This window comes from Dermacentor albipictus, chromosome 3, assembly GCF_038994185.2.
Source record: "Dermacentor albipictus isolate Rhodes 1998 colony chromosome 3, USDA_Dalb.pri_finalv2, whole genome shotgun sequence".
Taxonomy (NCBI): Eukaryota; Metazoa; Arthropoda; class Arachnida; order Ixodida; family Ixodidae; genus Dermacentor; species Dermacentor albipictus.
Genome location: NC_091823.1, coordinates 177,499,629 through 177,515,395, shown reverse-complemented (window position 1 = coordinate 177,515,395; position 15,767 = coordinate 177,499,629).

Below are 15,767 nucleotides of genomic sequence, written 5' to 3'. Positions count from 1 at the left end.
AGTCGTGGTCTCGCAGACGTGAGACGGCGGCGACGTGAGGAGATAGCGTAAAGTCAAGAACGCCGTGTCGCATGCAGGAGGCCAGGAGGACAGGTCGTTGGCACCATTTAGGAGTTGGGTGATATCATCGGGGCAACACAACGAAAAAAAATGGCTGTGGCTTAGCTAAGGTTAAGCCCAGGATGCGAAGCATACTAGCCTTTATTTTAGTTGTTGAACCGCTGTTTAGCCTGGTGAACTGCTGTTCCTTGGCTATATTTGGTTCGGCTAGACGAAGAAACAACTCATGCGTTACCCTGCTTCGCCTTCAAGAGTGGAACGCGACAGCGTTCCCGTCGACCCGCCAGCGACTACGCGCCCCGCATTGGACGCGGTGAGCGTCGAGCAACGCAGCGTTCGGCGCGGCAACGAAATGTGCGCCTGAGCAAGCGTCGCACGCCTGAGCCTTAGAAACAGCTCGTTTCTAAGGCAACACCGCATTCACTAGAGGCGCTTTTGTACCGCTTTGAAGCATCGTACTCGTGGCTCAGTGGTAGCGTCTCCGTCCCACACTCCGGAGACCCTGGTTCGATTCCCACCCAGCCCGTCTTGCAAGAGTTGAGCCAAAGCCACTTCTCCTCTGTTGTGACGTCACGGTGTCACGTGATTTCATGGTCACCGCCGCGCCTGAGGAGCTGGGTTGAGCCCTCGTAATATGCTTCGCATAAAAGTTTCTCAAGTAAGAAGACAGGCTGAGGAAGGCATGGAGTTTTTTAATGTCTTAGGTTTTGGAAACTCTGCCACAGCCCCAAGTTTTGATGGGTCGGGACAAATTTCATCTTGGGATATGAAGTGACCTAGAATTACGAGCTTGCGCGCTGTGAACTGGCACTTTTTCAAGCTATGTTACAGGCCTGCACTGTTTACGATGTCTACACTTGCCTAAGGCAGAGAACATGCGTGTTGAAATCGAGGGCGAACGCAACGATGTCGTCAATGTAGCATAAACAGGGGCTTTATTTGAGGTCACGCAAGGTCCACCATTTTAGGTCCATAATTCATTCAAACGTTGCAGGCACATTGCCTAGTCCAAATTGCATCAGGTTAAGTTCGTATAAACCGTCTGCAGTAATGAATGCAATTTTAGTGCGACCAACCGCTGACATCGAGACCTGCGAGTAGCCCGAGCGTAAATCAAATGAAGCGAAGAATTCCGCGCCTTGCAAGGTGTCCCGAGCATCGTCAATGCGCTGTAGATGGTACACATCGTTTCGTGTTCTCTTATTAAGTCGGTGATAATCAACGCAGAAATCAACGCACCATTCGTTTTTCCTTTTTTTTGATGAGAACCACCAGTGATTCCCACAAAGTATTGAAATGTCGAATGACAGCGCGCTGAAGCATGTCATCGACGTGCTCACTAATGACCTGACTCTCCTTGACTGAGACACGGTATGGGCGCTGCCGCAACGGTGCGTTGGAGCCAGTATCGTTGTGCTGACAGACGCTCGATGTGCGGCCCAGAGTAGGCTGAAGGATGTCGAAAGAAGTACGAAACTGGACAAGTGAAGAATTGCAAGGACTGAACACTTCAGGTGATGGCGGAACAGTAGTTGAAAGTGCTAATAAGTCAGTGAACTCTGGATGCGAATTATCCCGAATGTCGATAATAATCATCCCAGTAAGGGGCTGAACACGGCAAGCGCATTGCTGTTACGAAGCTGAAACGGGATAAAGTACCAAGCGTGGCGAAACGGAGGGGAATACCTTGGTAGGTTGTGAAGAGCTCCGAAAAAGTAAAGAGGGCAGGACCTTTAAAGACAGCGCCGCAAAAAACGGGAACGACGGTTGACGGGTGCAGCTGTATTGCGATGTCAATCCAATTTAACTCAATTTCAATCCAATTTATTTCGCCTATTTCACAGACAGAAAAGCGGTGAATAAAAGGTACCCTTCGGCAGCTTGATAAGCCCGCAACACCCTATACAATAGTTCACCGCAGCATAGGCATAATTATATGTTAGAAAGCCATACAAATAAATCACATAAAATTAACAGGTAATTAGAGATCGCGTAGTTAAAGATGGCAAATTTAATCACAAAGCACAAAGTATCTATAATAATAAATTATGCTGTCATATTTACGACTTTCAAGCGCGAGTGAGCGTGGAACCGGTGGCATGGCGGGAGCAATTACCACTTTTCTTCTGGTTACGCAGGTCGTCACATCGAGCGTATCGCTTGCGGGAGCCCCTTCAGTGCCCACTTCGGATGACGAGGCGTGCTTGATAAATGTCACGAGGCACCGCAATGTTCGTCAAGCGAGGATTTCTGGACGTGCCAAGTATCAACCAAATGCGGAATTTTTATTACTTCAAGTGTGCAACACTGTGTACCTGGCGGCAACGGCGGTGACCACGGCTACTAATTCATCGTAGCGGCACTTCATCGGCGGAGCGTGGAACCGGCGGCATGGTGAGAGCGCTTACCAGTTTTCTTCTGGTTACGCAGGTTGGTCCTGTCACTAATTGTCTAAAGCGGCAGTATCTTGTTTTGCCGGTTCCACCCCAACCTTTGTTTACCGTACTATGTTCTCCTCGATCCGAAACTGCCCAGACAAAAGCACAAATCACATGAAAATTTGTTCGTCTTCGCAGCCCCGCCTTCTACCTGCTGCTTTTGTTAGTGTGTGGAGGGGATATATAATTAAATCCAGGGCCTACTGAGCAACTGTTTGCACAGTTGCTTGAAGGGGAAAATGCTATCATGGCAAAACTAACGTCCATGGAAGAAAATCAGAATAAGCTCTCCCTTGATGTATCAGATTTTAAAGCTCGTTTTCTTTCTTTGGAACATAAAGTTGCGAAAATTGATGGCATGAGTACTGCTTTAACAGTTGACCCGCCGTGGTTGCTCAGTGGCTATGGTGTTAGGCTGCTGAGCACGAGGTCGCGGGATCGAATCCCGGCCACGGCGGCCGCATTTCGATGGGGTCGAAATGCGAAAACACCCGTGTACTTAGATTTAGTTGCACGTTAAAGAACCCCAGGTGGTCAAAATTTCCGGAGTCCCCCACTACGGCGTGCCTCATAATCAGAAAGTGGTTTTGGCACGTGAAACCTCATATATTATATTATGCTTTAACAGTTATTAAAGTTCAGCAGCGCCAGGATGACGAGGCACTGGCGACAAATACCAAAAAGATTGGTGACATTGAAAGTATGGAACGACGCAACAATTTGATATTTTGTGGTTTTGCGGACGCAGTTACAGTCGAGACAGTTTTAAAATCTGAGGAACTTGTCGCAAATTTGTGTACCTCAAAGCTTGCACTTGCTGATGTCAGCATTGAACATGTGCATCGAATAGGGCCGTATCGTGAAGGCATACCGATAATCGATACCGATACCATCCAATAATGGATACGACCTTCAATCATTTTGGTCACAGAGTCGTGGCTTGATTCTGCAATTGTGGATTCTGAAGTTTTTCCTCCTGCGTATCAATGCTTCCGTCGCGACCGAAGTGCAAGAGGTGGAAGGGTGCTTATACTTGCAAGTTCCGATACACCTAGTATATTGTTGGATTGCTCTGCAACAGACATTAAATGTTTTGGTGTAGCATTCGGCTGCAGAATGGGAAAGGTGTCGTAGTTGGTTCATATTATAGGCCTCCAAGCACATCGCTCGAGCAGTTTTTCAAATTGTCTGAATATCTTGAAACGATTGAAGGGAATCATATTTTGGTAGGGGTCACGTTAACCTTCCACATAATAATTGGTCATGCAGTGAACCACGGCATAATGCCGGAGGCCGACTATATGCGACTTTTTTATATTCTGGACCAGTACACACTTAAACAGTACGTCCGTGAGGCATCTAGGAATGATGGTACAGGTCATGTTCTTGATTTACTTCTTTGTAATACGCCTAATATTGTATCCAATGTCCATCTTTTACCCGGTGTTAGTGACCACAATATAGTTGTGGCTGATGCGAATGTTGAAAATATATCTGTTCCCAAAAATGTTGTCAGAAAGGTGTATGCATATGGTAGAGAAATCTATGACGCAATTAATTCGGCATATGAAACTTATTTCCCCACTTTTGATGCACTAGCAGACGAACTGAATACTGAGCAGTTATGGAACGTGTTTAACGAAAAAGCTATTTCGCCTGCGTGAAACTTTCGTTCCCATTCGAGTGTTGTCATCTAAACGCACTAGGGATAAACCATGGTTTACCACTCGGCTGCGTACTCTACTGCGACGTATAAGGCGAATATACAGGAAATGTACACAAAAATAATTATTTGGAAAACAAACGTGAGCTAAGAAGAGTGAAACTTAATTTTCAAAGTCAGACTAAAGTACCTAAGAATTCTTACTTCTCGCGCCTCGGTCAGAGGTTCGCAGAGGGCTCGAAACAGTTTTGGAGATACGTTCGTCTCAATCGTAAAAAAATACATCTGTTCGTCCTCTAAAATATTCTCACACAATCGTTGACGATGATGCGTCTCAGGCAGCCACCTTTAGCAATTATTGCTAGTCCGTGTTTAGTCAAAGTTCTTCGCGCGTTGTTAAGACGGTTTTTTTAACTGAAGCAGAAGTGATGCCTGAAGTCACTTTTAGCGTACTTGGTATTCGAAAATTGTTAGAAAGTGTGAAACCAGCTAAAGCGTGTGACCCAGATGATATTCCGGCAGTGATAATAAGGAACTGTTAGGCAACTTTATTTTTGTAGTTTCACGGTTTATTTCGGAAATGCTTATTTGAGAAAGCACTACCTCGTGATCGGAAATCAGCTATTGTTACACATGTTCATAAGAATTCACCAAGAAATGACGTTGACAGCTGCAGGCCGGTGTCTTTGACTAGTATAACATGTAAAATATTTCAACATGCCCTTTATAGCTGCATGATGACACATTTGGTTAAACATAATCTTTGGCATCCTAGTCAACACGGATTTGGCAAGGTTTTTCTTGCTCAACGCAGCTTGTTGAGTTCACGCATGATTTGGCTCTAGCGATATATAAGCGTAAAGTAGTTGACTGTACTTTCTTGGACTTCAAAAAAGCATTCGATGTTGCTCCTCATGACCTTCTTGTTAGTAAATTACGGGGTTATAAACTGAATGAATCTGTTATTGCATGGATAGCCGAGTATGTCTCTCTAAGACAGCAGTTGGTCGTTCTCAATGGTTGTTCTTCCGGATATGTTCCCGTTACCTGAGGTGTTCCTCAGGGCTTAGTTCTGGGCCCTCTTTTGTTTCTGGTGTATGTAAGTGATATTACTATTGGTCTCAAATCTTCGTTCAGATTGTTCGCAGATGACTGTGTAGTTTACAGGGCTATAGAGAACGAACGTGATTCCGAATACCTGCAGCATGATTTGAATGTAATAGCGTCCTGGTGTGCAAATTCCGAAATATCGTTGAATGTTAAAAAGTGTGTTCGCGTCACCTTTACAAGGAAACGTTCATACCAGCTGAATACGTATACCGTAAATAACGCTGCTTTAAGCACCGCCAGGGAGTATAAATATCTAGGAGTTTATTTAACGAGTGATTTGAGGTGGACTTGGTACGCTCGCCATATAAAAGTTATGGCTGCACGTGTTTTAGGTTTTGGGTTTTTTAAAGCAAAATGTCAGCAATCTTTCATCTAACTTAAAAGATCAACTGTATTTCACTTATGTGCGCTCATTGTTACAGTACGCATGTGTTTGCTGGGATCCATATACCAAAGAGTTGGCCGATATGCTTGAAAAAAAAATACAAAATAGGGCAGTGCCATTCGTTTTAGGTAATTGGGATCGTCAACTTAGTATGACAGAAATCAAGAGTAAACTGGGAACATTTGAAAGATCGTAGATGAAAGCTTAGGTTGAAATTTTTTCATAATATCTACCATTCCAAAATTGGAATCGATAAGGAGAAGTACATCCAAGCGCCGTCCTACATATCCCAAAGAAGGGACGGCAGTCTCAAAGTAAATTAATTTTACTTTAAAGGTGACGTCTTGTGCTATTCATTTTTTGTTAGATCTATACGAGAGTGGAAGGATTTTCCGCCTATGATTGTATCCATTGTCTCTACGGAGGACTTTACTGCGCTTTGTGTAATTAGTTTCTTTGTTATTAATCTCAAATGTGATGCTTATTTTTATGCATCCCCCTGTTGTAACGCCTGCAAAGGCGAAGCAGATAGCAAATACATAAATAAATAAATAAATAAATAGATCCATTTAAATAAATAAATAAATAAATAAATTGCTTGAAGCACAGGACAACAAATCGAGATTAATCAATTCGTCGTGATTCAGCATACCCGGCAACGTATAGCATAAGCGCTAAATTCCCGAGTTTAAGCAAGTGGGTGGTACCATACGTATTCTGCTTCTCCTTATCTCATAACCTTGTTTCCAAACGAAACTTTTTGAACGAATTTTTCAACGAAATTTAATATTCTAATGTATATTACCTTCTCCAAGGGTTTTGAAGAAATGGCCAGGACAGATACAGGTCTATAATTTCCTCATTCATTCATATCACCGTTTTCATGCAACACTACCACTTTCGTAATCTGCATTTCACTAGAGAAAACTGAAGTATCTAAACAGGAATTTTGTATAAGCAGGATAATTAGTGATAAAATATGAACAAGTTTCATTGGCCGTATTCGAATGCCATCCACGTCCCTACTACTGCTGTTAGTCAAGTTTCTCATTACTGGGAAAATCTTTGTTGATGTCACAGGACGAAAGAACAGAGACCGCTCAATTCGTGCTTATAAATAAACGGATAAATCAGGTGAGGTTGTTTCATTTCCTAGATTTATGAAAAACATTGTTGAAAGCGTGGGCCAGCTGAGTACTGGAGAGCTGCTTATCATTATTATTCAGACTTAATGTGCTGCTCCATGTCTGACCTGGACTCGGCTAAGTATTTAATCTTTTCCACAACATCTCGTGTCACACCGTTTTGATATCTAAAAACATTATAGTGTTCTTCTCTTACGGGCTGAAGCTTTTTACTTAACTTATTTCTGCATTGATAACTACGAAGAGATGTAAAACTCCCGTATAATTGCTGATTTTTTGAAATCTCGTTGCGTAGCTGAGGTGTTAATCATGGCTTGCGAATTTCTCATTTGTCTTGCGCATGTTTTCCTACGTAGTTTGTCCGAAAGACGAGCTTAGCGGGAAGAGAAGTCGCGCCGGCGAGGGGCACATCACACAGAGGCGATAGTTCAACTTCAGCATGCGCTAAGTTGGAGGCGGGATTACATCTAGAGAGAAATCCCCAACCAAGTATAACGTTGCGAGAGCAGGACGGAAAAGCCACAACCTCGACAGTGTAGAGAACGCCCTGAATAACAAGTCTTCCTTAGCATGCTCCTGAAGGCTTAACTAGCTGGGCGCTTGCTTTGCGTAGACAAAACCCAGAAAGTGGCGTGGTAACGTTTCACAGAGTGCGAGAAAGGTGTTTATTCAGTATCCACACGGCTGCTGCAGTATCAAATAGCGCCATGGTAAGGACGCCGCAAACTGTACGACCAACAGCGTTCAAAGGCGGCAATGGAGTCCTTGCACCGGCTGATGGCGACGCAGTTGGTGCCTCCTGAACAGCGGCGCTTAGTTTCCCTCTTGAGTGGACGAAGGACGCCGAACCATGGCAGACGACGAGCAGTGACGCGGGAAATGGGGACCATGTGTAAGTGACTGGCGCTAGGCTTGAAGCTTGCTCGACTGCTGACTAAAATGAGGGTCGTGTAAAGGTTGCAGGTCGGCGTGGGGAGGTGTCTGCATAAAACCATTAGGGTGCATCACGCGATGGTGGCAGAGTCGCCCAGCATGTCCGAGGATTCCGCAGGCATAACATACGGGCATGCTCTCTTGCATGGGCCGAGGATTTACGAAGGCGAAAGCCCGTTCATCAACGGGATCATAAACGGCTGGCAGTGGTCATGGATATATCGCAACGAGTGGTTGGCCAGGAGCTTGCAAGGCGACGGATACGTAAGTGAGTGCAGCGGCGACAAGATGCTGCTGGTACGTCATTGGAAGAGCCTCAGCAACTTGCTCTTCAATAATCCACCAGAGTGTCGGGGCAAGCTGTATGGGAGGCGCTTGCGGCAGTGGCTGCTATTTGGGCAACTCAGCAGAGGGTATTAGAGAAATCTGACATGCGACGTTCTCCCGCATGAATGCTTGGATTTCCACGAGCATGTGTGATTGATCAAAGAGGACGGTCGTGGCAGAGAGGGCCTCGTCAGCCACTCAGGGGCGCCTGATCGAATCTCCCTGCCTCCTGAACTCGTCCTAGTTTTGGCACAAGTTTATGCGTTGTGCTAAGGTGCACATGCTCTTCTCGATCAACACTCGAAGAAGTTCATCGAGACGACGCCCTTCAACACGTGTTTCACCTTGTCATTTTCGGCCATAGAAGCACCACCTTTGCGCGGGTCCTCGTCAATATAACTGGTGGATGTTTCACCCGGTTGTTGCGCTCGCTGTCGCAACCGTTGCTCGGCGCGCAACTTATGGACGGTAGAGCGACCGAATACTGAAGCGAAAGGGGTATTGAACGCTGGCCAGGACCATGAGTTGGCTTCGTGATTTTTACACCAAAAGTGAGCCACGCCCGCAAAGTAGAACATCACGGTATTTTAGTAGGATGTATCGCCCCATCGAGTGTCAAAGCTCACCCATTAGTATGAAGACCGTCAGTTGTCGGCGTCATGCTCATCCGTACCGCTGAACACCGCTGTGCCAAAAGCCAGCAGAGCAGGCCACGGATGGTGTCGGCGACAGTGCTGGATCGAGTCAGGCATGACTTGTGGCGCAGTCCGAGACCGGAGTTCCAGGCTGGAGGTGTTGTTCACGGCCTAGCACCTCCACCATTTACAAATCGGTGTATTTCATGGTTCCACTAGTAGCCTCAAGCATAACCGACAAGTCAGGCGATGCATAGCAAGAACAGCTAGAAGGCCGAGTGGCTCTCGTTCGTGTGAAGCACTGGCAATCCGACTGGCTCAGTGGTTGCACTGCAGGCATCCAACGGCTGGCCTTGTCAATGTGCTCTTCTTCTTCATTACATGTGTAACATATCATTCAAAATCGCGAAATATGCCTGCTACTGCCCATATATTGTCTCAATATAAGAACATGCGCTGTCAAATGAGTCGTGACTTAATTAAGAGATAAAGTTCACTTTAAAACTCAAGTCCTATACTCAATTGCTCTAAGGCAACTAGCAGGTAGCACGCAATGCACTGGAACCCCAACAAACACTAAATGACGCCATCGCGTATGTTTTAAACAAAAATGCGTCAAATCATAGAAAAAAACTTAGTGACTGCATTGCCCCATATTGTGCCAGCAAGCCTAGTATGAGACTCTGCACTGGAATTCGCAGGATGAAGAAATTGCCATAAATTGCTGCCTCACTGCCAACTTTTCCCTGGTTCTATGCGCTGATAGGAATGGCCTGCCAGGGGGGTCAAAGTACAAGTTAGTTCAGCCCGCTGCACGTCTTTCGATCCAAATGGGGTGGTTGCACACTTCAGAGAGCTGCGGATAACCGGCAGCCACGCGGCGAGGGGTCAGCTCAGGGGAGTTCTTGAGGGAGGTAATTGGCGGAATCTCCTATGCGCTTTTCGAGACGCCAGACAATGTGCAGCGGCGGAGGCCGCTGTGCGAGGTCCGCTCTGGAATTTAGAGACGCCGGCTGGGGTCGGGCGTGACCACCTACCTACGGGGACGCGGGACAATGGATACCATGTCGACCGCGCTGCAATGGTCGTCGGCCCTCGGAGAGAGCACCGAAACATGTGCGGCATGTGTGTGTGTCTGTGTAAAACCCCTACCCTCTTCTCACAAAGGCGACCACGGGGACTTTCTAAGATGACGTCGAACACTGACGTCGAACGATGACGTTGAATAGAGTGGTTATAAGCGGCTGTTGTCGGCTGCTAGTGTGTGCCCTTCGTCGTGCTCTGTGCTCGAGGTGTACTCGTGAGATGTGTGCTCGTTTGCTGTATTTTCGTCTTTCAGGCTCCATTTGGGAGTCACGCATAGACTGTATAAATGTGTCTCTTGTTCAAAATGTAAATAATGCAAATAAATCCTCCCCGCCTAAGTGCTGACGAAGAGTCAAGGTCCTCCCTACAACTTCGACAGCAAAATCTAACATGTGGTTGACAGCGGTGAAATTGGCCTACGGCTCGGTGAGATCGGCCTACGCCTCGTAGATCAGCCTGCGACTCGAAGACAGCAACGGCAGCTGATGGACTTTGGCACAAGGTGACCGACCGGTATCCCGATCAAGTTGGAGGCGACTTGGGATTGACCACCTCTTGCAAGTGAATAGGTACGGTGGAGAAGGATTGGTGAAATGGTGCTGCTTCAGTGGGTAAGCGTTTGGTTTTGGCTGTAAGATTTACCAGGCTTCAATTTCACTTAGTTTATTGATTTGATTCGTTCGTGATGTTTTACATGTATTCTGATGTGCGTGGGTATCGCAGCAAGTACTGTGTGACAGCAGAGCCAAAGCTTAAGGTAGTGACCATGGTCCTAATGTGTTTGACGAGAGCTGACCTGTTGTGGTTATGTTAGGAGATCGAGGTAGACGTAGAGGAGGACATGACGGAAGCAGAAATTCGTAAAACAATTTTGCAAAGTGTAAATGACTGAAATTCGTAGAACAAATGGGTAAACGAATTCTAAGCAAAAGGCAGGAACGGGAATCAATTAGGCAAGAACGCCAAGAGCATGAGCAGAAAAGGCAAAAGCTTGAAAAAGAAATGGTAGCATTGATCAAACAGATACACAATTTGCAGCAGTTAAACGTAGGAAGTCAATAGCGGCTTGAGAAATCTGTAGGCTGAACGCAGCGAAAGTGGGAGGAGGTAGATAGCAGATTTTGCTCAAAAGCCGAGAGAAGGAGTTGCACCTGCGAGATCAGCAGCACGTTCAGATGTGAACTCAAAGTGCTAGAAGCTAATGATGCCTTAGTGGCAGTAGAGGCCCTTAAAGGCCAGAGTGAGAGCGACGAGGTGCTGTGCCAACAAAGGACGGTAGAGACAGCTAGACCAGCTGCGAACAAATTGGTACAGTTACCGCGCGTGTGCGTCGCTTGTAACGTTAGCAAGGTACAGAGTACTGTTGACCCGACAGACGCAGGCACCCATGTCGAGTCAGATCTGCGTGCCGAAGTGAAGTGGGAGCTGGAAGATGCAGTTGAGGGCAGCTCTCAGCAAGAGAAAACAAATGCATTGTTCAGGGATCGGCGCAGCTCTCCGCCAGTCTAGGTAGCCACGAGAGCGATGATTTAGATAGGAATCATTCAGACAGTGCGGGTAAGAGACCGATCCGGGCCGACCTAATGTGTACCGGCCAACCCGAGGCGCAAGAGGACGACATGAAAGCGAGTACAAAGAGAAAGCGCCGCAGAGAGAAGCGCCGTAAAGATCAGAAAGCGGTAAATAAAGTAGCGCAGCCAAAGACGGTGAAAGACGGAAAAGGCCAGCGTGCCAGGACAAGAAAGGTGCGGTCGTCGTTGACGATTTTGACGCATCCAACATGTTTTAGCCACTGGTCCAAAGGAGACCGAGAAGCATGTTCTGCACGGACGCAGACAAAGGGCACGGGGCAGTTATATTCCTCGTCGTTATATTCCTTTTCCGAGACCGGAATCGTTTTTCTCGAAGGATATAAATCCGCCGTTCTTTTCGAAGTTCAGCGTGTTGCACAAAGAAGCGCAAGGTGGCAAGATGAGAGGGGGTGGTAGGGAGTCGTGACGTGGTTAATCGAGTTCGTGTTGAAAGCGGGGCGCCAGCATGCAAATTGGCAGGAGACTGTTACGTCTTGGGGGAGCTGATAGTGAGTCAGCCCTTTTGTTGTTCCTCGGTAGCCAGAGTAGCTTTCGAACCGCGACCACCTCGAGTACGGCTCAAAAGTATGAGTAAGATGCAAACATTTGAAACGGGAGGCGAAGGCAGCTTCCGTAGAAGTGAAACATGATGTTTTGTTTTATTTTTGAGCCTTTGAAAAATTTCGCGATTTGATACTCTTTCAATATGTAGGGTTTGAGCTTTGTTTGTGTTTTCCTTTGAGAAGCTTCCAGATTGGAAAGATGCGTTTTATGTAAACCTGTAGTCTCGCGAGGTGTTAGTTAATGAGTAGATAGGCTTTGTTTTTTGTGTGTGTGAGCAACCTGGAGGTCAAGGTTATCGTTGCGAGGCCCATCGTAACACGCGTGTGTTTTAGTTAACCTTTTTTTATAAAAGTTTTTTTTATTTTCTAAGGTTAAGCGCGTAGGTTTTCAGTAAGTGCGTGAATTGCACTGAGAAGAGCTCTTAGGTCCATTAGCGCGTGTCCTGTGCGGACGGAACGAAACAGAAGGTTTATGACTGGGTTGCTCGTGGGTGTTGAGGGCAGCCGTATTCTGACATCTCTAGTACGCGTGCGTAGAGCTAGTTTTCAGAAGACGCATTTATTTAAAGGCTCCTCTGTGTTGCGTATGTTACACAACTTTGGTTGCTCGTTTAAGGTGCGTGTCCTGTATAGGCTAAAGGAACAAATGTGAGTCAGCGTGATGAAACGTTTGCGTAAGACGCAAGTATGCGTTCGGAATAGGGACCGCAAAGCTAGCGCGTTGGTGATTACGTACCAGTAGAGTTGACCAGACTGTTATGTGGCAGCAGTACATGAAATAAGTACGCCACTGCGATAGGGTAAGAACAGGCTGTTCGTGAAGTTAAGCTGCTTAAGTTATGTTTGGGTATTGGTATTTGAGAGCCTTCGGTTTAGTTCAGCGTAAACCTTTGCTCTTGTGCAGCACGACAGTCAGATCTGGTTAAACTCAGGGGGAACGTGAACGCTCGCTTTGGCACACAATTTTGGGGCGAAATTTGGGATTCCTATTTGAGCGGCTTGCATGGAAATTTGGATAGGAAGCCTGGTGGGTTAACAGCTGATTCCGGGCATTTGCACGCGGAGTGGTATTGTGTTGCCAGGATCGAGTCTTCTGTGCCAGTTGTTGTGAGATGGTTGAAGGCATTCCAAGTGCGCAGGGGCTGCTTAGAGCAAAGCTATCTTCTTGCTCGCCAGCCACTCTCTTCCTGCCCAGCGGTTGCCAGCACTGGCCAGGCGAGATTTTTCGGGCCATGGAGGAGCTGTTAGGAATGGCCTTCCAGGGTGCCAAAGTGCAAGTTATTTCAGCCCGCTGCACGTGTTTCGATCCAAACGGGGTGGTGGCGCACTTCAGAGAAGTGCGGATTACCGGCAGCCACGCGGCGAGGGGTCAGCTCAGGGGAGTTTTCGAGGGGAGGTAATTGGCGGAATCTCCCTATGCGCTTTTCGAGACGCCAGACAATGTGCAGCGGCGGAGGCCGCTGTGCGAGGTCCGCTCTGGAATTTAGAGACGCCGACTGGGGTCGGGCGTGACCACCTACCTACGGGGACGCGGGACAATGGATACCATGACGACCGCGCTGCAATGGTCGTCGGCCCTCGGACAGAGCACCGAAACATGTGCGGCATGTGTGTGTGTCTGTGTAAAACCCCTACCCTCTTCTCACAAAGGCGACCACGGGGACTTTCTAAGATGACGTCGAACACTGACGTCGAACGATGACGTCGAATAGAGTGGTTATAAGCGGCGGTTGTCGGCTGCTAGTGTGTGCCCTTCGTCGTGCTCTGTGCTTGAGGTGTACTCGTGAGATGTGTGCTCGTTTGCTGTATTTTCGTCTTCCTGGCTCCATTTGGGAGTCACGCATCGACTGTGTAAATGTATCTCTTGTTCAAAATGTTAACATGAAAATAAAACCTGTTCACCTATTCCGGTCGCCCCAAGTTCCTCCGACCACCCTCAAGCCCGACTCCAAATCTTACATATGGTGGCAGCGGCGAGATCGACTGACAGATCTAACGGCGCTATCATTTTTCTGCATAAAAAACTGATACATTTTCTCCAACATGATATCATCTTTTCTAACAATGCAAGTCGAAGACCTACGTCGGAACGTGGCAAGAGTAACACTGAAATTGCTGCACAAATCAGCGAAAATTTACCGGCTGATTTACGCTGCAGAGCCTGTGTTTGGTAATATTTAGCACAATATGCTAATTCAGCGGTTTCTAACAGGGTTATATAGACGCCACCACATTTTTCTTATCTAATACAGTGCAATGCATTCATCTCGCGAATCTAAAGTTCACTTTTTCGTGCCACATCACGGAAAACCTTTTCCGCTATACAACACAAATGCGACCAGTATTTCTTCGCTCTAGTGTGTTGTTCATTCAATACAAAAATCAATTGCTTCCAAAATACCTTTCGATCGTCCAGTGTATATGAATAATCACTCATAAGTCCAACCTCAGCATGTGATTTAATGGAGGCTTGAATTAGATAAGGGCGTTATCTTAGGTAGTAAAAAAAAAAACTGGGCCACCTTAACGTAAAGCTATTCCAAACTTTTCAATTTAGAATTCTGCAATCAGCCCTCCACGATTAGCCAAAAAATTTTCGGACCACCCCCACTTCGCCTGTCCGTCAAAAGAGGTCACGAAAGCCACGATAGCTCTCCATCTGATGTGACGTTTACACACTGATTATGCATGATCGGACCAAACAAAGGAAAATGGTTGTTTCCGGTTCGACACATTTTTGCCATTAACCCTGTGCTATTGGTCAAAAATTTTCGGGCTGCACAAACATCGGCTGCCTTTCACGCAACGTCACGAAACCGTAGAAACAAACCGCGTCAAGGAGCCGTGTACGCGTTAAAAATGCATTGATATGCCGAACAAAACTGCATTACTTTCTGAATAGCTGCAGGCTACCCCGTTCGGAAAGGAATAAAAGATGGCTGCCGCCAATCGCTCAGGCACTTGCTGCTCGCACAGGTCGGCAGCATGGGTTTATTTGCGTATAATAAAAGATTCTGCGTGGCCATGTAATCTTTTCAAGCACTTTCGGCGCGTTTACAACGTCGCTCTGCTAACTCTTGTATGCCGAGGATTCGTTATAGCGGCAATCTTTACCTTCCTTTGCAAGCCGCCGCGATTTTCGAGCAGTCACCAAAAGCTAAGTAAGGGAAAGCGGGCCAATCGCAGACGCCGGCAGCACCCAATTCATACAGTTATTGATGTTCGGCGCGCTGGCTCGGCCCCATTGAAACCCTCCCCCCTTGAGTGTGCTCCTCGACTAGTGTCAACAAAATACATAAGATAAACAAATGTACGCAATACTGCAGGCAAAATAAATGTAGGCAAGAACAATGTAGGCAATACTGTTCACTTTGGAAGCAAAAAATTTACCTCCTTTAAACGAGGAGTGCGTTTGATTGGGTTTCGAAACAACGCTGCGGGTTATGTAAATGCGACGTCAGGACATTGTAATAAAAACAAATTGGAATAGTTTTACCTTATAGGGCCCCTAGATAAACAGCGTGGCTGCCAGTGTGGCATCTTTGTATATCGAAATACCTTAAGAGGAGCATGATTCCCATGAGAGCGGTCTTGTGCGCGACAGCGACGAGCGACGGCTTCAATCGACGGATTGGGCTGTCGCGTGAACAGATCGCTTGGGCTTGTCGCGCGATCGCTCGGTTCTGCAAATCTAGAATTCGTCCCTCGTCGCCCGGAAGTGCTATGAGCGCCTAGCCTATAGCGCGGAGCCGGAACTGAATGTACATGACTCAAATACTACCGATTGTCGCGCGGAACGAGCAAACGGCTGAATTTTATACGTGCAAGAATAAGAACCTACTTCAAGACCT